The sequence below is a fragment of the Rhincodon typus genome, chromosome 9 (assembly GCF_021869965.1).
Source record: "Rhincodon typus isolate 14 chromosome 9, sRhiTyp1.1, whole genome shotgun sequence".
In the NCBI taxonomy this organism is placed as follows: Eukaryota; Metazoa; Chordata; class Chondrichthyes; order Orectolobiformes; family Rhincodontidae; genus Rhincodon; species Rhincodon typus.
Window position 1 is genome coordinate 62,277,771 of NC_063340.1, and position 26,666 is coordinate 62,304,436.

A 26,666-nucleotide genomic window follows, 5' to 3' on the forward strand; every position below is an offset into this window, starting at 1 on the left:
TATGACACATGTCTGGGACAGGTGAGACTGCAGTTTCATGGTTACCATTACTGGGAGTAATTCTGGGTTATTCATCATAGGTGAAATATGTGAGCTTGTGCCCCTGGTAGTGACAGGATGTGGAAGAAGCTAGCCTTTGTACCTACCAGCCTAATAATTGTAGTTATTAACCTTGTCCCCTGAATGGTCTGCAGAGGTTTGTTTGCTGCCTTAGATAATGGTTCAATATTAATCTTACAATCAGATTTTCTGGCCTAAAATCAAACTCGAACACAAATCTCATCAGACTGTTAGTAACGAGTGAAAACATGTTCCATTCCCTTTTCCATCATCCCCCACATTAATTAAATCTGAGATATTAACAAGTATGGATTAATACTTTTTTTTAAACAAATTTCCTACAAGAATATTTGACAAACAATATATCTTCTCTTACAACTGTTTAAAGGTTAAGGTTAGCAATGCATTGCTGTCTGACAAAATGCCAAGATGCTACTTTGAAACTGAGCTTAGTACAGGCATGTAAAGTTTTTATTATTTAGCTAAAATAATATTTGAAATGTCCTTAAAAGTTTCTGAGACTTCATGCTTTGCCGTTGTAATTCAATGAGTAAAATCACAAGGTTACTGTAATTTTTAATGCATGATCAATCTTGTTCAGATTGTTTTCAACCAGTTGCACAATTGTTTGGCTCTTGTTTAATTTGTTTGTGAAAAATAAAGCAGAATGTGCTTCCTACTTCACCAAAAATTGTTCTTTTGTGCAGAACTATTCCTGAATTTCTCTGTCTTTCTCTCTAACATTATTTGAATAATTTTCTTGTCCAGCCCAAAATTATGTTTTCTATCATACTACAGTGACAACCTGTTTGCACCTTGCTGTTAAAGAACAAATAGAATTTGAGCAATGGTCTGTGTTGAGTTTATTGTTTTCAACTTACGTGGCATGGTGACTCAGTGGTTTGCACTGGTGCCTCACCGTGCCAGGGACCTCGGTTGAATTCCACCCTCAGGTAACTGTCTTTATGGAGTTCCACATTCTCCCCCTGTCTGCGTGGGTTTCCTCTGGGTAATCTGGTTTCCTCCCATAGTCCAAAGATGTGCAGATTAGGTGGATTGGCCAAGCTAAATTGCCCATAGTGTCCAGGCGTGTGCAAGTTAGGTGGGTTAGACATTCATTTATCAGGATTGACTCCTTAGAGTAAACTGAATATTACAGCAGGCACAGAAGTTTCAGTTTACTGTGGGATATATTGACTGAAATGCAGTAAATCAAAATAAACACACGGTAGGGTAATAAAAAGTAAAGGATATGCTTGATAAATAGAAAGGATGAGAACAACCAGTCTATTGATAATTTCTTCCATCATTAGGGAGTAGCCTGATAAGGTAGTAAATGACCTGTGTTGGATTTGTTGACAAAATAGGTTTTTCCTGGTCAGTAATTTGTTCTAGATTTAGTTGTTGAAAGACAAATTTACCAAGATTGAGATTTCACAAAGTTAGATTGCCAACCCATAGCAATGTCAAAGCATTTTCTATACAATGCAATGCACAGAAAAAAAGTACGTACAACTAGTCTTAAAAATGTGACTTATTGAACAATGTGTATCATGAGTCTGCGGAGTAGGACATATTACTGGGTTACACAGTAAAATTGTTTGCCATTCTATTGAGTTACTAACCTATGGCTGCTCCTATGATGCTGCTTGGCCTGCTGTGTTCATCCAGCCCTGCATCTTGTTGTCGCGTAAATTTTAATAACTTGTTTTGTAATGTGAGATCCCTCTACTCTTCTATCCCATCTAAACAAACACCTTCCAACTAATAAATGACCTACCTATTCTTCCTAACAAAACATACTAACCGGCAATTATCCGTATTGAAAATCATTTACTAATGATTGCCCATTTTGTGAGTTTATTAAAACATTCCTGTAAATTCATGCAGCCATCCTCAGTATTGGCTCTCTCCAAGTTTGGTGTCATCTGCAAATTTAGGGATTATATTTGTCTTTGAAACTCCAAGTTGTTTTTGTAAATTGTGAGCATCAGTAGTCCAGCACTGATTCTTGTGGAATGCCCACTGCCCACCTTTTGCCATTCTGGATCTCTAAACTTTCCTCCCATTCTCGACATTCTGTATTGAAACCAACTGACAACACATTCTGCCACTTGCGCCCTGAATCCACAGGTACTGCCAGCCCAGGAGTATTTTGTCATACCTGTCTTGACTGTCATATCTGTTGTTAGTCTGAGGAGTATTGCATATTGCCAGTCTGTTGAATAGCTTAGGTTTTCAATTAATTGAATACTGTATACAGCCTGCCTGGAGTGTATAGTGTTTCATTGCCTTCCAAGTGATTAATCTATAGAGTGACATGCATTGCCACTCAGTGCCATAGTAGATGTTGCCAGAGCATGGTTAATAGGTAGATTCAAATCTATGAAGTGCTGTTCATGCCAGTATTGGAAAAATGTACATAGCCACTTTGTGAAACAGGGTGGAATCTTATCGGGGTCTGAGTGTTGTGGACTACGGTGAGATATGTGCCAAAATTGGGCAAATAGTGCGGTGATGCCCATCTTGACATCTGGAATAACTTACACCATCTTCTATGCTTTTCAAAAGTGGCGTGAGAGGCAAGATGCCACTTTAAGGGGATTTATGCTTGTTAAACATTTTGCTAATGGCAGATAAAAACCAAAAGAACTGCGGATGCTGTAAATCAGGAACAAAAACAAAGTTGCTGGAAAAGCTCAGCAGGTCTGGCAGCATCTGTGGAGGAGAAAACAGAGTTAACGTTTCGGGTCCGGTGACCCTTCCTCAGAAATGGGGTTTGCAGTTCTGAGGAAGTGTCACCGGACCCGAAACATTAACTCTGTTTTCTCCTCCACAGATGCTGCCAGACCTGCTGAGCTTTTCCAGCAACTTTGTTTTTGTTGCTAATGGCACAACTTGTGTGGGTAATATTTAGCCTCAAGTCTGATCAAACTCACCCAACAATCTTGACAATGGAAAGACACAACAAGGAAACCAGAACACACACCTGGTGGATTGTGCTTACTGCTTGATCCTGATGATCTCCATGTTGGACACCTGGCACCGACATCTCAAAGTACTCCATGGGCACCAGCTCATGTCCACAGACATTTACATCCAACATATGCCAGACTCGTGGCACACCTCTGATCCACTTACATTTCTGTGCTTCAATGCTCCATCTGGGGCTGCATAACCATCTATTACTGTAATGCTGATGTAAGGATGCTGTGTCCTCAGAGACACACAGCCAGCTAATGGACTTCACCAGGCTCCACTTCCAGCTTGTTTGCATGCTGTCATCGTGTTCACTTATCTGAACCAACTGGGTGCTCACAGCCTCCCTGTTTCACATTGTCTTGTCTTGCTCTTTTGCATTTTGCGTTCTCAGTCAGAGGTACCAGGCTCACATCCCTGCTGTTTAGTATGTACAAAGCCAAGAAGCTTATCATTGTTGTCAGCAGGGCTTAGTCATGTGAAGGAAAATAGCCTTCATTCAGGGATCCAGGCGCAGTAAGTCAAGGGTAGCCTGTGATATGAATCTAGGGCTTGGGACATGGGCAGTCAGCTGCTCGGGATGGTCAGAGTCAGGATCCTCTCCTCATGAGGGATGAGGAGCAGAATGTTGACTGCCTACCACCCATCTTGACTCTTCCTGTACTCTTGGAGACTGTTTTCCTTCAGCAATGAAACAGGCAGGTTTTACAGGAGATGAAAGTGGGTGCCACAGCTATTAATGTTGGTGCAGGTGGGGAGGTAGTGTAAGCAAGTGAATGAGCAGCAGAAATAGCATGGGGGGAGGGCCAGGTGGCTGTGTCAGAGGTTGGGGCTGTTGACAGAATGACGGAGGATGTTGCAGTCAATAGTGAGAGAATTAGAGCATGAGCCTTGGTAGGAGGTGGGCACAGTAGTAGAGATAGAGTGAGTACAAGGTATTGGAGAGAAGATGGTGGCACTTACGCTGGTGAAATGGAGAAGGACATTGACTTTCCTCAAATATTGCAGGGTATTTCTCCAGCTGAGATGGCTTCAATCCAGATTGAACCTATGGACCAGAAATGTCATGGTCTGGTGTCATGGCTCTACATGTTTGCCCTGAGGAAGGGGAAGTCCCATGTCACCAACACCCCATTCAGCAGGTCCGCTAGGTCGCTACCCAGAAAACATAGCACTGATTTCCACCTGTTTGTCATATCAAAGGGGTAAATACCAGGATCCACGCGGGTCGTGTTGTTCTGGGAAGATTTGCAGTTCCATCTACAGTGGGTTTCAGCCACGCAAACAGGAGTGGGGAGAATTGTCAGGCAAGTTCACTCTTTTCAGTTTAGTGCATCTATTATTGAGCAGTTACAACATGGGTTTGGCAGAGAACAGAATAAGACATCTGCCTGCTCCTGGAACTCAGTGATTTATAAAATTTGTCAAAACATTTCACAAGGTTCTGAAATCCTCATGAAAGAGAGAAAGTTGTCTCACAGAATGAGCCATCAAGTTATTGTAAAAGTATTATGAAACTCCCTCTATTCTACTCATTATAATCAATCTGCATTCATAGTCACACACACCATTGTAATACCCATTTGTGGGGAGCAAGATCACAGACAAAATATTAAACCATTATTTGATCATTTTACAAAATGGAATATTTGTATAATTTAAATGTGTTAACTGAAAATTGTCTTTTTTTTCCACTCTAGCCTCCTTGATTCCTGAATTGTCTGATTAGGTATAATTGCAACAGATCAGTTATAAGTGTATTGCTATAATTATATCTCAGCTCCAGTCCCAGTCCCAAACCCAGCTCCAGCCTTGAAAAATTGTTTCCTGCTGTATTCAGGCTAAATTTGAAACTCCTGTAAATTCTCCGTATGTGTCTGAGTGAATCTGCCAGATGTGAGTTTAGGCCAAATTATGAATTATGTCCATGTTCCCTGGTGTCAACCTGAGCTTGTCTGAATCCATGTAACTTAGGATCTTTGGTGACTGTCAAAAGCAGTGAAAGATTAACTTTAGTGCACGTGTGCAGGGAGAGTGGCACTAAACTGGAGCCCTGTAGTCCCTGTTTGTCCTGTCTGCCTTCCTGACTTGCTTTATCTTCCATGCCACCCATTTATAACAAGCCCTTATGATGCACTCAGCAAATATCATTCAATTAAAGTATATCACGGAAGAAAAATAAGTCATTTTCAGTAAACGTAGGCGGGGTTAAATGATACCATATGCAAACATGAGCTTTAACAATCCTGTATTATGTCAACACAAGGGACCAATGGAATATTGATGAATTAATACAGAGTTCTGTGTGTCTGCATATTTCTGCCATGATGCAGAAATGGCATTGAACTGGCTCTGCATGTTAAGGAGACTGGAAAATTAAATTCTGACAACACATTGCAAGACCCGCAAAAATTTTGAAAGTCCTTTATGTTTTTTTGTGCTTGGAAGAGTTGTTGACTGTGAGAAAACCTTGTATCTGCCAATAACAGTGAATGGGCAATAACACATGGCACTGTATAGTCTCATAACCTTGTATGTTTTGTTAAAGAACCATCAAAAATGCCAAATGATTTCAGCAACTCAAACATCGCTTTGTCAACATTTGGATTTTTTAATGTCGAGTTTTCTGGTACAGCGAGGATACCGCAAACAGAATGTTGCATAAGCTCAATTTACAACGTGCTGTCAAATTGTCTCAATGTAAAAAAACAAAGGAACCATTATGCACCCTCTATTGATAGAGAGCGAGGTTGGCTTTTAGCAGTTGGGAAACCTAGAAAGCTGAGGAGAGTGGAGATGTTTTCAAATTTAATAACAGGATCTCATTTGATTTTTTTTTCTCCCGGTGGTTGACATTACGAATGATAGGTTAACTAGCTGTCAGGAAGATCACTGATGGATAGAGGAGGAAAGTGAAGCTCATGGTTGGAGAGGGGGGAAAAATGTCATGGGTGGCAGTTCACCAGAGGAGAAATCTCTTGGATTCGAACTTAAGTGTCAATTGTAAGTGGAGCTAAAGTGCCAATCATGGGTAGGAAGACTTAGGAACCATAGGTAATGCACAGTAGAGCTTTCCTGTCCAAAAGCAGCACTGGACAAAAACTTACCCTACAGATTTAGCAGTTCCAATCACTATTTAGCTGCCGGTTTCCTGGGCCTTTGGAAACCCAGAAGCTTCAACCCACCTGAGTGAATAGGCTGCATGCATGCGGTTTGGTCTGGAGGCACAAGTTCTCAAGGACTATATATTAAGTAGTCATTTAGGGTTATCTGAGAACACATCTGGATTTCATCATGTGTCCATAGGTCTCTTGAGATCCTGAAAACTCAGCAGTGAAAACAAGACAGAATTTATGCAGGAATTGAGGGAGCTGAACCTATTCCAGGGAACTATTGCTAAGAAATACACAGAAACCTTAACATTAAAGCCCAGCAACACTACAATGAATGTTATGTTACCAGCAAGGTACCCTGGTAACATAACTGAGCAGACTATTGACATATTGATGAATGTGCAGCGCAATGAAGATGGAGACCCCCTTAAGCACACCAAGTGTGTAGAATGGTCTTGGGTTTCTAATATTTATGATTTGCATATAAAATCTTAGACAGACCTGGGCAAGCGTATTTTCAATTTCTGGCTTTGAATCATTCTGAGGTAACTTTTTTTTAGCAATGTGGTATTGTAGCAATCAATGAGTTCAAAAGTGCAGTGATTTCCTTCTCACTCATTTAAACTTATTTATGGACAAAGCAGAAAATAATGATGAGTGTAAAAACTCAATAATGTTATTCTTTGAGTGACAAATATACTGTTGTTGTAATTCTTTTGTGATGGACTGGATATTACATTAACATCCATTATGTCATGAACATCCTTCGTTGTGAAACACAGGAACACGCCTACCAAAAGCTTCTGTTCCTAAGATGCTGCTTGGCCTGCTGTGTTCATCCAGCTCTGCACCTTGTTGTCTTGGATTCTCCAGCATCTGCTGTTCCTGCTATCTCCGTTCCAATAATACATCTTCAAAGAATGAATGCCAAGTTTAAACCTTTCAATGAAGTTTTGATTAATTGTGCTTATTGCTTTTCTTCGATTTCCAGTGTACTTTGTAGCACACAATGAGAAAACAAACTCACAAGCATCAGACATGTACTTAAACAAATAACGAACACAAATTACACCAATCTCAATGATGTTAACTTACTCATTCTATGTGGTTCTACGATAGACTGATGTCTCTAACTAACCATCTGCAAATCAGTCCCAAAACTCTGTATATGGGAAAATAAGATCATGCTTCATAGCCAGTCATTGCAGAGTGCAGGTTCTGGCAATGAACACTATGAGCTGAATCTTACATTGTTTTCGCTAACTCTGAGTTGTGTTGAGTTTTTTTTAGAGAGTTTGTCACCCTGAGGCCTAACAAGTTTTCTCACATATGTTGCCAAACCTGCCCCATTAATTACCTACCAAGCCTCTACAAGTTTCTCTCTCCACACAGTTTTCAGAACCTTGTGAAATGTTTTGATGAATTTTATGAATCACTGAGTTCCAGGAGCACGCAGATGTCACATTCTGTTCTCTGCCAAACCCATTTAGTAGCTGCTCAATAATAAGTACATAAAATTGGAATGAGTGAACTTGGTTGACAATTCTCCCCACTCCTGTTTGCTTGGCTGAAACCTACTGTGATTGGAACTGCAAATGGAAACCCACTTCCCGTCAACATTTGGTTTTTGTTCAACCACTTGTCTGATGTGCACCAAGCTATCGCCATGTTTAAAAAGCTCCAAATCAAACTACTAATCGGGTTTCAGGCTCAGTCTTGTTTTGGCTAAGTCTGAGTTGCTTCAGCTTTTTTGGAGGGTTTCTTGCTTCGAGGCCTATTGAGGTCTTTTGCCCTACCTTACTGATCTCAACTCATTAATTGCTCACCCTGCCCTATGACATTTCTCCCATCAGATCTTTTTCCATCCTAACACACGCTGTTCCTGGAATAACCCACCACTCATCAAGTATGTCCCAAGCAGGGCCTGAACTGGTATTAGAGGCTGCCTTTAACTTAATGTGCTGGGAAACCTTAACTGAAGGCTATCCCCTTTGACTTGACTGAAGACCACAGTAACATGAGCCTCGTATTTCTGACTGAGGGGGCAAAGCTGTAAAAGGCAAGGCAAGACAATACAAAGCAACAAGGTAGACTCAGAGTGAGTTAGCACTATGAGAGCAGGCAAAGAGCCTGGAGATGCAGTCTTCTCTAGTCCATGAACTAGGTGGATGCCTGTGACCACACAGTGTCCTTGCTGCAGCATTACAATTATAGCTGCTGTTATAGCCCAAGGTAAAGCATTGAAGTGCAGAAGCAGCCTGTGAATGGATCAGAGATACGCCATGAGTGTTCTTAGAGAGTGACACCTGTTTGACGCCAATGTCAATGGATGTGGGATGCACATTGAGCATGCCCTGAGATGTTGGTGCCTGACTTTTAACATGGAGTTTGTCTGGAGCAAGCAGTGAGTTGAAGATGGCAGATACTGAGACTGGTCTTGTTGAGTTTACGCAACATCGAGCTTATTTGGTGAGTTTAGTAAGATGGGAAGCTGAATATTATCGAGGCTCGTTGTAGTGTGAACCAGCCATCGGACAATCATCGTCAATTGGCAGCTCACCTCTGCCTAGTGAGAAACTCACCATGCCACTTGAGAAAAACATAAAGGATGGAGTGAGATGCACCCGACGTCAAGATGGGGTCTCGCTGCAGTTGACACCTGATTCTGCCACACATTTCACTGTACACCATACCACTCAAACTTGTATAAGATTCGGATCTCTGTTATCCTGGTATAGAGTTCACTCTGGAGGGCCACAACCACATTACCTACATTCTGAAAGTTTAGTGACAAACTGGTGTCACTTAAGGGTTAAGAACCGACATGTATTTGTAGTGGTACTTCTGGAGTTTGATAACTATTACCGGACAGTTTGACAGCACAGCTCTGTGGCAGATTTGTCACTTTTTATCAATTGTCCCCAGCTAATGCAACCTTAACTTGCAGGGCTATTTGTAACTAAATGGGAAGTGTCTCAGACCCCTGGTCAAATGTCTACCTATTCAGGTTCTGTTTATCAGTCAAGTTTGTCAATGTTCAATAGTGCCCTGAAGATTAAGTAGATGTCAGGATCAAGTATTGGATTATGAAGTCTGTTACCTAGGGCTGACCATTAATATTAGCAGTCTTCCCTTTGCAGTTATGTCATTCTGGAGGTCATCTCACTCTAATACAAGCCCTATTCAAACCCCTTTCAGCTCTGAAGAATAATCATATCACACAGAAAATATCTGCATAGATGCAGTCAAAGCCACCAAATTTCCAGCACCTTCTGTTTTTATGCCAGAACTTCAAACTTCTGCATATTTTCCTCTTATTTTAGTTATTTTTTACTATTGAACTGCCAAGACTAAACCCTTATGAATGCTTTATTACGTAATACCTTAGTCTAGTTAATACTTTGCTATCCTAAAAGTGTTAGAAATAATATCATTGCCTGATTGTGTCATTCAGAGATTTTAAAACTACATTAAATAAATTGGATTAAATAGTTTTAAAGAAAGACATAGTCATTTGTTTAGATTCTAAAAAGGAAAAAAAAAATCAAGAAACAAGATTTTGTAACCTGGCTAATTTGCCGGTGCTCTCATATTAACAATTCCTCTAAATTTCTATCTCTGATTTACTGATTAACAATTAATTGTAATTTATCATTATGCAATCAGCTAAACAAGAATATCTGCTTTAGTGATCATTTTCTACTGGTTAAATTTCAAATAGATCCTTCATCATCAGCTACCCCTTGATTTGAGGATGATGATCTACTCAGGGTCATGAATTTCTGCTGTGGCTCTTCCTGTGACTGGTCAAGTCGATTCCTGATTCTGAGATCTTGAGGTATGTCGGCAAGTTTACCCCACAAGGTATTGAGATCGGGAGTGCAGGATTTACCATACCATCACTTTGCCTCTTCATTGAAATACTGTCCTCAAAGTATGGCACAGCTTAATGGACAAATTGTCGCTACTTTGAAAGATTGGTAGCCAGTTCCTCCCAGTGTCAATGCTGTCCTTCAAGGAGAGTTCCAGAATGTCTTTGAAACATTTAGTTTGATCTCCTCAGAACGGTCCATTAGTTGACAAAACAAGATCTGAGGTGCTTTTGAGCCAATTGGACACATGTCAATCCATCAAAGTTGATTTTGCAGCTGTTTTGCCTAAGTAAAGCATTATTCAGCTCCATATAGAATATATGGAAGAACTTTTGGTTTTGCGCTTTCTCAGTTTTTTTAAACAGCTGTAATGGTTAATGCAGCTGAATTCTTAATCCTGTTTTTGAGTTCTTCTAAACTGGGATTGAGTCCAGAAATGTTGATGCTAAACTTGTATCTTCTTGCATCTGTCAAAGCCTACATATATACGAGTAAGTACATTTGTCAAACTTAGCAAGTTTCTATGGTCGACCTATTCTGAATTTGTCAGTTTGAAATTGTACCACAACTGCAGCTGTCACAGATTATGACCTCAACACAAGGAATAATGTGTGTTATGATGCATTATGGAATGCTTTACCCCATTCTCTGAGCCAATATGCGTGAACAGTGTGTTACATCTGCTGGTCCTGGCCCACTGACTGAGAAATCTGAAACATAAAATAAATTAAAGTAATAAGAGAAATAAGATGGTGAGTCATATTGGAACCTGGCCATTTGTGGTACAGTCCCCTTGTTAAGTGCATACATTTTAAACAGACTATATTATCCTTTTGTCATCTTTCCTCCCTCCACTACCCCAGAAAAGCCCAAATTTTGACAAAATACTGATTTTCCATGCTCTCATTAAGAAACTAAGACATTTATTATCAATTCCAAAGTGTGTCTGTAGTGAAGTGTTTATTATTATTCCCTTTTTGCAATCTAAAGCATGTTCACAGGGGTGCTATTTGATGAATGAATGTTGAATGAATGACTTGCAGACAGTTCTGCTTCTATCATCTCAGCTAATATTCAGAAAAGGCATCTCGAATATGCAGACGAAATGAATACTGGCTGTTTTAAAATGTACTGGAGGTTGCTATTCAGTGCTATTTATTGATGAACATCATGCAACACAGTCTGGAGTTTATATATGTAGCAGTGCAGATGACATGAAGGTTAGGGATGAGAATTCAGATTCAGTTCGGATTCAGAAACCAATAGCAGATTATTTAAAAGTAGGCTGTTTTATCTCCTACGAATACAGAAAGGAACAGAGTCCCCAGTCTCTGCTCAGTGAGCTGATTTCAGTTCATGCAGCTGTTGGGTTCTACATCTGACTGTAGTGCCCCTGGGTTAAGGAAAGGAGAATTAGTCATAGTTTTCACTCCTGATTGCTATACAGAGACTCATACTGAAAATGCATGTTAGTGCTGCATGAGAAGACAACTGAGCCTTATACGTCCTTCACATTCTGATAGTCTCCTGTCAAGACTGACTCATATATAATGATGCTTCAGCATAATATTGAGGTCCACCGCAACCTGTAGAATTGTATCCAAGTGAGGGAGCCATTGGCATCAAGAAAGGAAGGGAAGATATTGAAGAAAAAAGGACCATGAGGCCAATGTAAGATTGTGAAAATGTGGGAATGGGGTGTGAGGATGTGGGGTATTAACATTGCTGAAGGGTGGAAACCAATTATTCATCCTGTACCCTGCAGAATGTGGTGATTTTAACCATCACTAACATGCCATCGCTCGACTGCCTGTGAGGTATAAGTATAAGCTGCAGAAAATTGAATGATTCATGACTACAGTCTAGCACTCAGGTCCCAAGGAGTGTTGAGTAGGTTAGGTTTGGCAGGTGGGGAATAGGGTTTACTTAAAGCTTCTTTGTGGCACCAGACAAAGTTCCTCCTCGCATCACAAAAAGAGATAACCTTATGTCACAACATATGAAGGAGGCCTCTTGATCCTAATCGCACTGTTCTTCACACTGGGAAAGCCTTGACAGGTTTCCTGCACAAGCCCAGGTTAAAATTGCTGAAGGAGCCTGATAGCTATCAGGGCTCCAGTTATCATGTGAACTAGAACTCTGCGAGTTTTTAGTGGCTGGTTGGCCATTGATCCAGAAACATCTGGTAAAATTGCAAATGTTGGTATCCAGGTCACATTCTGGATGGTAACAAATAACTGCCAATTAAGGAAATAGAAGATCAATCCCCTTAATTCACTGTAAGACACACCTCTACCTGCAGGTAATATATAACGTACCCACAGGTACTATATAACATACCCACGCTCAAAGTTAATTGGCTAGTGAATTCCTATTTGCTAAATTAAATTGCTGAAAAGAATTGATGTTTGAAGGCTGTCAAATCAACTGCAGTTTTAGATGATGACAAGGTGCAGGGCTGGACGAACACAGCAGGCCAAGCAGCATCACAGGAGCAGAGAGGCTGACGTTTCGGGCCTAGACCCTTCATCAGAAAAGGGGGAGGGGAAGGGGGTTCCGAAATAAATAGGGAGAGAGTGGGAGGCGGATAGAAGATGGATAGAGGAGAGGATAGGTGGAGAGGAAAGAAACAGGTCGAAGAGGCGGGGATGGAGCCAGTAAAAGTGAGTGTAGGTAGGGAGTTAGGAAGGGGATAGGTCAGTCCAGGGAGGACGGACAGGTCAAGGGGGCGGGATGAGGTTGGTCGGTAGGAGATGGAGGTGCGGCTTGAGGTGGGAGGAGGGGATAGGTGGGAGGAAGAACAGGTTAGGGAGGCAGGGACGAGCTGGACTGGTTTTGGGATGCAGTAGGGGGAGGGGAGATTTTGAAACTTGTGAAATCCACATTGATACCATTGGGCTGCAGGGTTCCAAAGTGGAATATGAGTTGCTGTTCCTGCAACCTTCGGGTGGCATCGTTGTGGCACTCCAGCTCCACCACACCCAGCACTTTTCCCTGCAACCGCAGGAAGTGCTACACCTGCCCCCATACCTCCTCCCTCACCCCCATCCCAGGCCCCAAGAAGACTTTCCACATCAAGCAGATGTTCACCTGCACATCTGCCAATGTGGTATACTGCATCCGCTGTACCCGGTGTGGCTTCCTCTACATCGGGGAAACCAAGCGGAGGCTCAGGGACCGCTTTGCAGAACACCTACGCTTGGTTCGCAATAAACAATTGCACCTCCCAGTCGCGAACCATTTCAACTCCCCCTCCCATTCCTCAGACGACATGTCCATCCTGGGCCTCCTGCAGTGCCACAACGATGCCACCCGAAGGTTGCAGGAACAGCAACTCATATTCCGCTTGGGAACCCTGCAGCCCAATGGTATCAATGTGGATTTCACAAGTTTCAAAATCTCCCCTCCCCCTACCGCATCCCAAAACCAGTTCAGCTCGTCCCTGCCTCCCTAACCTGTTCTTCCTCCCACCTATCCCCTCCTCCCACCTCAAGCCGCACCTCCATCTCCTACCGACCAACCTCATCCCGCCCCCTTGACCTGTCCGTCCTCCCTGGACTGACCTATCCCCTTCCTAACTCCCTACCTACACTCACCTTTACTGGCTCCATCCCCGCCTCTTCGACCTGTTTGTTTCCTCTCCACCTATCCTCTCCTCTATCCCTCTTCTATCCGCCTCCCACTCTCTCCCTATTTATTTCAAAACCCCCTTTCCCTCCCCCTTTCTGATGAAGGGTCTAGGCCCGAAACGTCAGCCTCTCTGCTCCTGTGATGCTGCTTGGCCTGCTGTGTTCGTCCAGCCCTGCACCTTGTTGTCTCGGATTCTCCAGCATCTGCAGTTCCTACTATCTCTGATGCAGTTTTAAATGATACTTATTAAAATCCACACCCCGGTGTGCTTTGTGCTCTCTTCCTAGAAGTGCTGCTGTAAACTCTTTAAAACAATAGCAAAGGGAACAACGTCTGCCCTAACTCAATTTTCAGCGAGTATCACCCAGTTAGTACAGAGACCAATTTGTAGACAATTTGTACCTAGTCTGCCACAGGTCTGGTCTTTACAATAGCATTGTTATTTACCCTGCAGTTGGTACTACTTATTAGTTTAGAAATTATAGACTTTGCCCTATTTACAGGTTAACTGACATTATTTAAGGATTTTTGAAACTACTCATAGTTATGTTAACTCATCATTCTACTATTTCCTGGATCTGCGCTAAAATGTATATTGTAACATTCACCTGGCAACAGAATCAACAATCCCGAAAATCGATTGTGAACTATGAGACACTTAAAATGCTGAAACAGCCAAGGGCATTGATTTAATAAGCAATGTTAATGTAGAATTGAATCTTGCAAACCAAGAAAAGTCAGGTTTAGTGATCAGACCTGAAAGTTTTAACTGGAAGGAGTTAGAAGTCAAGGGGTGAACAGATAGACTCAATGGGATATTCCCATCTGAGTGACTCTCAGGTGAAACCAGGACCAGTACTCGCTCTCTAATGAGAGAGTAGTCCTATAGTTCGGCAGAATTATGGCAACTTTACCTTTACCTTTTCATAAGATATTGATAAACTCTAGATCCGAGACAGACATGGAAGGAAATGGCAGAATGCATTGCCCAAGTCTCGTAAGAACTAGTAAGAAAGTAAGGGCTAAACATTCAATTCCTCAAATATCAAGAGTGGAGGTGGTAATGGACAATTACCGCATGAGTTTAATGTGAAAGAACCCTTAGGAGGCAGTGATCATAATATGATAGAATATACTCTGCAATTCGAGAGGGAGAAGGTGGAATAAGATGTAACGGTATTACAGTTGAAGAAAGGCAACTATGGAAGCATGAGGGAGGAGATGGGCAGAATTGACTGGGAGAGGAGCCTAGCAGGAAAGACAGTAGAACAGTAATGGCAGGGGTTTCTGGGAGTAATCCGGGAGCCACAGCAAGAATTCATCCATAGGGAAAAGAAACATACTAAAGGGAGTTCGAGGCAACCATGGCTGACAAGGGAAGTCAAGGACAATATAACAGCAAAAAATAAAGCATATAATGCGGCAATGGTCAGTGGAAAGGCAGAGGATTGGTAGGCCTACAAAGACCAACAGAGGAAATGAAAAAGGAAATAAGGAAGAAAAAGATTAAATATGGGGGTAAGCTAGCCTGTAATATAAAAGAAGATTGCTCGAGCTTCTGTGGATATATAAAGGGCTGAAGAGAGGCAAAAAGTGGACATTGGGCTGCTGGAAAATTACGCCGGAGAAGTAGTAATGGGGAATAGAGAAATGGCTGAGGAACTGATTAAGTACTTTGCATCAGTCTTCACGGTAGAAGACATGAGTAACATCCCAAAAATTCAGAAGAGTTAGGGGGCAAAGGTGAATATGGTGGCCATCACCAAAGAGAAGGTTCTAGAAAAACTGAGAAGTCTGAAGGTGGATAAATTACCTGGACCAGATGGACTACACCCCAGAGTTCTGAAGGAGATAGCTGAAGTGATAGTGGAGGATTAGTGGTGATCTTTCAGGAATCACTGGAGTCAGGGAGGTTTGCAGAGGACTGGAAAATTGCTAACGTGAACCTCTGTTTAAGAAGGGAATGAAGCAAAGGTGGGAAATTACAGGCCAATTAGCCTGACTTCGGTTGTTGGTAAGATTTTGGAGTCCATTGTGAAGGATGAGATTTCTGAATACTTGGAAGTGCATGGTAAAATAGGGCAAAGTCAGCATGGTATCATCAAGGGGAGGTCACGCTTGACAAATCTGGTAGAATTCTTTGAGGTAGTAATGAGCAGGTAAGACGAAGGAGAGCGAATGGATATTATCTACTTGGACTTCCAGAAGGCCTTTGACAAGGTGCCGCACACAAGGCTGCTGAGTAAGATAAGAACCCCATGGTGGTCGAGGCAAGGTGCTAGCATGGATAGAAGATTGGCTGTCTGGCAGAAAGCAGAGAGTGGGGATAAAGGGGTCTTTCTCAGGATGGCGGCCAGTGACAAGTGGTGTTCCACAAGGGTAAGTGCTGGGACCACAACTTTTCACTTTGTACATTAATGATCTAGATGAAGGAACTGAGGACATTCTGGCTAAGTTTGCCGATAATATAAGGATAGATGGAGAGACAGGTAGTATTGAGGAGGTGGAGAGGTTGCAAGAAGGATTTAGACAGGTTAGGAGAGTGGGCAAAGAAGTGGCAGATGGAATACAATGTGGGAAAGTGTGAGCTCATGCACTTTGGTAAGAAAAATAGAAGCATAGAATATTTTCTAAATAGGGAGAAAATTCAGAAATATAAATGCAAAGAAACTTGAAAGTTCAAGTCCAGGATTCTCTTAAGGTTAACTTGCAAGTTGAGTTGGTAGTTGGGAAGGCAAATGCAATGTTGACATTTATTTTGAGAGGACTGGAAGATAAAAGAAGGGATGTACTTCCAAAGCTTTATAAACACTGGTCAGACCGCATTCAGTGTATTGTGAGGAATTTTGAGCCCCATACCTCAGGAAGGATGTACTGGCCCTGAAGCGGGCCCAGAGGAGTTTCATGAGAATCACTCCAGGAAAGAAAGGCTTAACATATGAGGAATGTTTGAGGACTCTGGGTCTATACTTGATGGAGTTTAGAAGGATGAGGGGGAATTTAACTGAAACTTACAGAATACTGAATAGCCTGGACTGAGTGGACATTGAGAAGGTGTTTCCATTGGCAGGAGAGACTAGGGCCCAAGGACATAATCTTAGAGAAGGCCCTTTAGAATGGAGATAAGGAGAAATTTCTTCAGCCAGAGGGTGGTGAATCTATGGGATTCATTGCCACAGAAGGCTGTGGAGGCCAGGTCATTGAGTATATTTAAGATAGAGATAGATAGGTTCTTGATTGTCAAGGGGATGAAGGGTTATGGGGAGAAAGCGGGAGAATGGGGCTGAGAAACATATCAGCCATGATTGAATGTCAGAGCAGGCTCGATGGGCCGAATGGCCTAATTTCTGCTCCAATGCCTTATGGTCTTATGAAGTGCTGAGGCTAAATTGCAAACTGTGGCTTCCTGTTCAATTCAATGACTAGGGAATTCAACCAAAATGGACCACTAAATGTTGCATGTGCCTGTGTGGCTAGCATTATGATCAGGTAACAAGGGTAAGGCACTTGCCCACTTTTTAATCCCTTTCAATTGGTTACAACAGATTTGATTGTTTTATTTGGAATGTTGTAATTACACATCAAGTAAATTTATAATTCACCAGATTAAAATGAAGGAGCAGATTACAAGGTTGTTTTAAGTGAAAGAAAGAAGAATTTTATTATCTACTAACGCCAAGGAAGTCTGTTAAAATGCAGCTGTAAACATACGTAAACACAAGTAACTTGTTTAAAAAAGAGAGAGTTTCTGGTTAAGAGAGGGAGAATAAAGTTTACATAGTTTAAAAGTCCCTAGAATCCTTGAGGTGTTAGATTTTAACCTCAGACCACAATTGTTTAATTGATGACTGGTATTCTCAGCTGTTGAAAAGTTTCCAGACAACGCTGAGTTCTCACTAAATGAATGTTTTCCCGATTTTACTTTTTCATCTAGCTCGGTTTTTTGAGATGATAAGAGAATCAGGGAGGGAGAGAAAGTCTTTCATTTCTTGCTTACAATTCTATTTTCTATCTCTCTGCCTTTCAACTCAAAAGCAACCGCTGAAATATAGTTCAATCTATCTTTGAGTCTGACCTCATTGCCTTCCCAAACTGTGCAGGGAAACATTTCACATCCAAATATGTGAAATTAACACAAGTGTGAATTAAAATGGGAGATATTGACCTAAGTATCTTGACACTGACTCTGTTGTCTAGTGTCAATACCTTTAGATATAAAGGTAACTTCAATGAAGAAAGTTGTACTTATTCCACATTAGTCTCCTGTACTTGCCTCAAACCATGGCCAGGTGATAATGGCAGCCATTTTATGTCTGTTTTTATTCTGCTTTTAAAACTATTTTAGTCTATGAAAGGTTTTAGGTATAGCAGATGATAGACATCTCAATTCAAAGTCCATATTTATCATTGCTGTAACATGAGTATGGATTACAACTAGTCTGTGTTAAAGCCTGCACCTTTTAAAAGGGAGATGTATGAAGGCTGCAGCAGGTAGTGGAAATGTTTCCAAAAATGTTTCAAAATAGGAATAAGAGCAAAATGCAAGAGAAAAGGTGCAGATTCACTGCTGGAGGCCTTAGGCCCAGAAATTGGAGGAGAGAGGTTATACTTCTATAGAAAATCTGGATGTGCTCCAGGCATAGATTGAAAATTGGAAGAGATTGCAAGAAACTTGGACCTGAGGATCAGGCTTCAGTTCTAGAGAAGATAAATTACCTTACACAGGGTAAGCAGGGTCAGTGAATGCACCTTCAATGCCATCTCCTACCTGCTGATTGTCCTCACCAGCAGTCCAATGTACCATACCTCCTATCACTCATCCATCAGCAACCTGGAATCATGCCTTGGATGTTCCTTCTTACCTTTACAGTCTTAAAAATACCACCAACATTAAATTCACATTCTACACCTGAGCTATTCAGCTATGACAGGGACAGCATCCAAACACCTTATAACACAATCACTGACTCTTTTTCCTCCCAATTGCAGGCGCCTAACAGGAGAGAGAAGTGGCAGGGGAAATGTAAGTTTGCATCTTCTGAACCCCTTGGAGGAAACCCATCAATGAATTTTCAGTTATAAGATATAACAAAGTGTGGAGCTGGAGGAACACAACAGGCCAGGCAGCATCAGAGGAGCGGGGAACACCAGCTTTCCTGTTCCTCTGATGCTGCCTGACCTGCTGTGTTCTGCCAGCTCCACATTTTGTTATCTCTGACTCCAGCATCTGCAGTTCTTGCTATCTTTGAATGAATTTTCTGTTGGCAGGCTTGCAGCTGTCATAGTTGAAAACAAGCATTTAGAATGTTCCTGTTTCATGCAGCATCTCAAATTCTGTGTCACTTTCAACCCGCTATCTAATGTGACAATGTGATAATGTGACCATCTTTTTCCTCCCCACAATCCTCCCTTTGTGCATTATGTTTTCAGATACCCTAACTACCACCTGATCAGCCAGGGCAACCTCACAATGAGGGGTCTGAGTGTGAGCCCACATCTTATGAAGAAGAAGCGACACTTTATTTGACATTAACAATTAGCAGCTCATATACTGGCACTGTGTGCACCTTTAGGGAGTGGTGTCAAATTGGATCAGCTCGTAGTGAGTTACCAGGCACCAGCAAGGTGCAGCCAGAACCATGGAGAAAAGATCACATGTGGGCCAACTCCGCAAATGATGAGATTGCAGCCGGATTTTGGGGCAGAATACTCAGAGAGGACTTCATTGTGGTGGTGGACAGGAGAATGCTGATGGGTACTACACTCAGGGGTGGCTGGTGCAGGGTGAAGGAGAATGGAGGAGTCCGACATGGTGCAGGGTTTTTCACAGATGTTGGATGGCATCCTTTCCAGTGAGGAAGTGGTGGCCAACTTGACGACACTTCCAGACCAGGTCAGATGTCGCTGCCCCCCACCTTGAGGTGAGCTTGGAGGCAAGGGACATTTAATTGGAGGGGAGGTGCTGGGTGAGTTCTCGCTGTTCGCCTGTGCCAATTAAGTCATTTCCTTGGGAAATTAATGCTTACTCAAGGGCCTGATCCCACCAATGCCGATATTCGATCAACACTGGTCAGGGAAGTTGCCATGTTGGAAGCCGTCAAAAAAACCAATCCTGTTAGAGTTATTTGCAGGTTACCTCATTTTCAAACACTCAGTAGTTGGTTGAAAGGCCTGGCATCAGGAAGGGTCGGAGTGGCAGGGATGGAGTGGACACTGAGGTAATAAGACCTAAGATGATTACTATGTTGGCCAGCATGGGGTATGCAAGCTAAGACTGCTGCCATCATGGCTCTGGAAACTAGTTCTCAAAGATACATTGCAGTTTCTCACAACAGCTAACAAGGAGCACTGACGTGCTGTCTCTGAAGAATGGCAAGGGCTCAAAATGTCACCTTCGACCACAAGGACATCTGCAATCTCCCTCAGTGAACATCAGCAGCCTTGCACTTTCACTCTTCTGTTCTTAGCACATAACCTCCTACTTTCTCATCCCTTGCTGCTTTGCCAGCAAAGTTGTTTCCTTGTACAGACTTCATGTTTTCAGGACTTGTGTTCTTCCTCCAGCCACTCTCTATTTTTACAAATGGCCTAGTATAGAATTAAAGGACTCAAATTGGCAGCAACCCAACTTATCACCTGCTTATCTGTACACCAACAGTTTTTGAAAGATTTACAGATTGTGGCTTCCATTTAATATTTCTGCTTAAATAAGGGAAAAACTCATTGTGGTGGGCAACATAATTTTTCATATAATCCCAACAGCGTGGGAGCAGGCCATTCAGCCAATTGATCCACACTGGCCCTCCAAAGAGCTCCTCAATCAAACCCAACCCCATCTCCCATAATCCTACATTTCCCATGGCTAACTCACCCTAGCCTGCACATCCTTGGACACTATGGCAATTTCACATAGCACATCTTTGGACTGTGGGAGGAAACCAAAGCACCCGAAGGAAACCCATGCAGACGCAGGCAGAATGTGCCAACTCCACACAGACGGTCACCCAAGGGTGGAATCAAAGCCAGATCCCTGGCGCTGTGAGACGGCAGTGCTAACCACTGAGCCACTGTCCTGCACCAAGTTAGGAATTAATGTTGTATATTATTGTTTCTATAGGTTCACTACCTGATCAGATTTCTTTTCATTCAGGTAGTAATAGCTTGAACACTAATTCTGTGAATCATAGCACAATTGTTCCTCCAGGTTGCACATGGGATCTGTGCCATTACTTACCTTGGGTAAAATGTCAGGTTATCAAACCTCAGTGTGGCAGGTTTTGAGGTGATAGAAGTTGCATCAGTGCCTCAGCTTGGCTCCGTTTGAACCATCGTCTCACTGAGCTTGTTACCTTCAATCTTCTCTGCTGAATCATCATTCTCTTAGAGGATTCAACAGTACAACTAGAAGTCTGAGAGAAGACCTTTCAGCTGCCATTCAGTCCACTATCATTCCTATCCCATTCAGGTAAATGGAATGGGTTAGTAAGGGGTCATCTGCATGGAATGCTGCAATGAAACAATGAATGGGGAATCTCAAATGCGTGAAAATCTGGCTCCTCACTTCCCTCTGAGTGATCAGTCTCCTCTTAAACAATTGCCATTTGCTGCAAGCCCTTACGTGGAACCACAGTTCACAAATGGGAAGTGATCTTTACATCACTTAGTGTTAATTTAAAAACTTCCATCAACTCCTCATGTGCATAATGGAGACCATCCTTTGTTGGTCAGTGGAGGGTGTAAATCATGCTTCATTTACGGTAGGAACATTCCCCGGTTCTTGGTGTTCAGGTCAGTGGTGGGTCTAATCACTCATGGTTTCGTGGTGGTGAAGTGATTATATGCTCTGGTAATTTTAGTGGCATGTGGGATATTGGTGGCAGACAAGTATGCTTTTGATCCTTGCTGGTCTCCTAGGAATGAGGTGAGGAATGTATTTAGTTCATCTGTGGTCAGAAAGGCAGAAATTATTGAAGAGACACTGGCTATAGCATTAGAACTGCTTAAAATTTTAGGGCTTCTGAAGTTGAAACCATACATATCATTCAAATTCTCACTTCTAATTAGACTTGAAAAGCAATCTCACCAGCAAATCAAACATGTGCCAAAAATATAGATTTTAGGGTTGCAGGAATTGCAAGAAGATTAAAATGTTTGATATTCATGTTCCTTTTAAACTGGTAGAGAACAGGAAACTGTTAGAAGAAGCTAAGACAATGTACAAGTCATTGAAATTTGAATCTGAGAATTAGGGCTTTTATTGATTATCACCTTCTCTCCAACAGTCCAAGTGAACAAGGTATGCCACAGTGTAGAGAGGCAAAATAGTGCACGTTAATTAGAAAGCTGAAAGAAAAACTGAAAGTGAGGGACCTTGTAGGTATTTATAAAATCATGAGAGGCATGGATAGGGTGAATAGCCAACATCTTTTTCTTAATGTCAGGGAGTCAAAAACGAGAGGGCATAAATTTAAGGTGAGAGAGGAAAGATTTAAAAGGGATTTGAAGGGCAACTTTTTCACAAGAGGGTGATACGTGTATGGAATAAGCTGCCAGAGGGTGTGGTAGAGGTCAGTACAACTACAACATTGAAAAGACATTTGGATAGGTGCATGAATAGGAAAGGTTTAGAGGGATATGGACCAAATGCAAGCAAATGGGACTAGTTTAGTTGGAATACCTGGTCGTCATAAATGAGTTGGACTGAAGGGTTTGTTTCCGTGCTGTACAACTCTACTGAGCAGGTCTGGCAACATCTATGGAGGAAGAGAGGGTATTAATGGACAGAATGTTTCTTGTCCCCTCCACTAGATGGTGGAAATGAAGGAAAGAAGGCCAGTAAAATAGCAGGGAGCTGGATTAGAACTATTCAAAGAAGCAGGCAGCAACTTACATAATACGAGGCCCAGTTAAAGGCAATTTATGGGGCTGGCATTTGCTGATGGCAGGATGGTCCCTTGTCATGTGAAAAGACAGTATATGAACTGAGGTGGCACGGTGGCTCAGGGATTAGCACTGCTGCTTCGTCGTGCCAGGGACCTGGGTTCAATTCCATCCTTGGGCAACTATGGAGTTTGCATATTCTCCCCGTGTCTGCATGGGTTTCCTCCAAGTGCTCCAGTTTCCTCCCACTGTCTGAAGATATGCAGCTTGTGTGGATTGGATGTGGGAAATATCAGGTTAGTGTAGGGAGTTGAGTCTGGGTGGGATGTTCTTTGGAGGGTCAGTGTGGACTTGATGAGCTGAATGGCCTGCTTCCATGCTGCGGGGTTTCTATGACTGCTTCAGCCTCATGAGAAATTGTGAATGGTGCCGAACATTGTGCAGTTATCAGTGACATCACCTTTTATGATCTTATTCTGAAGGTCATTGATGAGGCAGCTGAAGATGGTTGGACCTTGGATATTTCCCTAAGAAAGTTGTGCAGTGATGCATTTGCATTGAGATGATTGACCTTCAACAACCACAACCATCTTCCTCTGCGCTCAATATGATGCCAACTAGTGGAGCATTTTACCCAATTCCTATTGGCTCCAGTTTTTGCTTGGGCTTCTCGATGCCATACTCAGTCAAATGCTACCCTGATGTTAAGGACAGTAACACTTAACTTACCTCTTGACTTAAGTTCTTTTTTCCATGTTTGCACCGGGCTGAAATTGGCTGTAGCAGAATTCAGAATGAGTCTGCTAGGCATCTGTGGACCTGATCTCAAAGTACTGAAGGTGGTGGTAAAATCGAGCCCATCGTTTCTGGCCAATGACCTTTCAATTCACAATGCTGGCCCAGGCCCCAACAGCAAAGGATACCCTCCCTTCCAAAAGCTGTTGATAAATGGGACATCGACAACAGCTTTTGTTAAGCAGCTTTTACTAGGGAGATGGTGGCTGCTACCAGAATGACAATCACACAAGACCCAGGATCACAGAGTGACCAAGGGCAGAACCAGGTTACCACAGATTGGCTTTCACAGGGTGATGGTCATGAAATTTAGGAGGACTCAGCAACAGTGGTGAGGATGGCTCTCCATGGGACACCTGAGATAGCCCCACTTCCCCATGTCAGACCCCTCAGTCAGATGCTGAGTGCCTTTTGATGGTGGACCCACATCAACCAGCCCTGGGAGATGGCAGACCTACAGCTTTAACCATTGTGGGCCCTGCATGGCAGTAGGCCCACCCACGGTTGGGAATACAATAGTTTTAATCAATCTCTTCAAAGATGTTAGCTATATGCCTCTGGTGCATCTGAGACTTGAACTGGGTTCCCCTGGCTCAGAGTCAGGGACATCACCACATCATCACATCACCATGAGAGCGCCACAACTAGGACGTAGTACTAGCTGTAAGATGAGGCCCTTATGTGGTGATTTTGTCAATTTAAGGGTTTCTATTGGTTCCAGGGCAGGAAGGAGCATAAATGTCTTTTCTGCCCTGAAAATGATGGAGGTGGAATACCCACCCGCTACCCTCCTGTTTGATTAAATACTTTCTGCACCTCCAAACACACCACTAGAGAGAGCATTCCATGCACGATCTGTGCGGATGTCACCTCCTTAAGTTTTTCTCCTCATTTCACCCATTTTTCTCTCATGTGTTTATCATTTACATTCGTCTCAATTTTACTTTTTCTCGTTTGGATGTAAGTCTTTATCCAAAAAGTTAACTTCCTTGTTCCCTTCACAAAAGCTGACCAGTCTGCTGAGTGTTTCCAGCTTGCTCAGTTTTTGTTGCAAGTGTCCAGTATTTACAGTGGTTTGTATCATTAGCCAATTTTTTTTTAAACTTCTATCTTTGACATTTGAGTTACTCATCATGGTGAAGCATTTGCTTGGTTAAGCTTTATTAATGACTGTCATAATCACAAAAGCTTAAATTAGGCCAGCTCACTGTCTTCTCACTAAGAAAAGAGAATAACCCAGTTCTACTTAATCCTTATGCTCAATTTGCTGACACCAACCATCACTTGAGTAGATTAGGTCCTTCCTCTCAAGGTTAATGAAACACTTCCTATGAATAGCTGTCAGAATTTTGATCAGAATTCCAGCTGGGATCTGACCAATCCTTTGGAAAGGCAAAGGAATAAATAGGACATATGTGGCCGATGGGAATGAGTTGTAAGTCCACAGAAGAGGTGAATGATATCCAAGATATAAAGTAGGTATGTGAGGTGCATGCATGACTCGTGCCATATATAATCTTCTGATCATCCACTCAGGCTGGTTAAAAGTTCTGCTGCACAAAATGTGCAAGAGCTTACTTCAAAGGTTAGAATAGATTTAAATTAAGCACGTTATGATTTCTGTCCATTTGAGATAACATCATGCTGTGTGGTCTTTACATGCATCTGGAGTTGGTCTAAAGAAGACCCCATGTGCAATGGAGCACTAAAAGGTCAAGTGTAACTTGGTTATTTTGGGTTTTGTCAGGCATTGCTGAGTAGTGGCAATTTTTATTCATTTATTGTTTCTGATTTTTTCAAAGTATTTTTTAATGTTTAGTTTTAGCTGCACTTTTCTGCATCAATAAATATTTGGGGAAAGTTGGTGTTGTAATAAAACAACTAGACTTCAGACTGAAGTTGTAGCATTGGCAAGAATTCAACAAGACAGAAAAGATTATAAAGAAGAGAAGGCATATAAAGGGAGTAATAAATAGAAACTTTCCCATGGCTTTTTGAAATGCAAGCCTGAGTCCCACGGATTTGAATGGCATATTTCATGGCTGAAGTGGTAACGGTGTATTAAGGCGTGCCAGGGACATCAGCAGGCCCAACAGTTGGATTGGCCTCATTCATCCTCTGCCATGCAATCACAACAGCAGGTCTTGGCACATTTCATTGGCTATTGCCAAGGATAACTGACCTCACAGATTTTGGATCAGCATAAATCGAGTAACAGTATTGTGCCATCTGCTTCACAAGGGCATGGAGCTACCCAGCATGCACCTCTGTTCATTCTGTGTGCCTTTATACAAGTCCAAACCAGTTATAAATACAAGCATCAATATGAACATAGAATTGACTCCCATTCTTTCTCAAATTGGAATGATAACTATATAATCTTTAACACTGTTCCCTCTTCCCACCTGATTGTTATATGTCGTGGCTCAGTCCCCGAGAAACACCTATTGAATACACCTGCAAGTTTCATGCCCACCCCATTTACTCCTTTATCAATCTAGTTGGTCACGTCTTCAAAAGAAGCTTCCTGTGTGACATAAATCTTGCCATATTCTTGCTGCTGTTGATTAACCAACCTATTTGAAAAGGTTCACTATTTTGAATTGAATTATTGAACTTGAATTACATATTTTTAGAGAATATCCATTCCTAATGTTGTAATTTTCAATGTTTTTTTAGGAAGTAGGCAGATATTGACATACAGTGCCAGAACTTGATGTCTGTGGGAGGGTAATGATGAATCTTCCTGAATTGCTGAAATCTGTGTTGCGAAGGTGGCCCCACATTGCTGTTAGATAGGAAGATCTAGGATTTTAACCCAGGGACTTTAGTTTCCAGACTCTGTATGATCTAATTGTCGTGGCAACAAATCATAGCCCTGGATCATCTTTGAATATGTTGAACTTTAAATTCCAAGGCATATTTTCTTTATAGGATGACTGCTACAAACAAACTGATGTGGAAGTGAATTCAATGGCTGGATGGAGAAGGAGGCACCCTGGAATGTCACACCTGCTGGCGTCAAAAGAAGTCTCAAAAAGAGAAATGCACTACAAACTGAATTGTAATCTCCTGTGATTATCTTAGACCATGAACGTGAAGGTTTAAAATAAACAGAAATCTGGGTGAGAGACAGGTTTGCATTTTTCTCTTGCAAGAATAAAGGGGGATAATGGTTAAAAACCATCAACGCTGGTCTTTGTATGCTAGTGGTAGAAGGTTTACTAATGATCTGAGGTACTTGTAATTACTAGCCTACATTTCAGTGCTAGTTGTTAGGAAGCTCACAGTTGAAAACCTACATTCTAGTCACCCCAGCGTTGCAGATAAATGACAC

At 42.0% G+C, this 26,666-nt stretch overlaps 1 long non-coding RNA gene across 1 annotated transcript in view; it reads left to right on the plus strand.

Moving 5' to 3' along the window:
• LOC125484109 overlaps window positions 1-26,460 on the plus strand; it is a 77,846-nt gene extending 51,386 nt beyond the window's left edge. Inside the window, exons 2-3 of the long non-coding RNA XR_007262968.1 lie at window positions 9,874-9,990; window positions 26,264-26,460. This is a non-coding gene — a long non-coding RNA (uncharacterized LOC125484109). The remainder of the gene's footprint in view (window positions 1-9,873; window positions 9,991-26,263) is intronic.
• The last annotated feature ends 206 nt before the right edge of the window (window positions 26,461-26,666 follow it).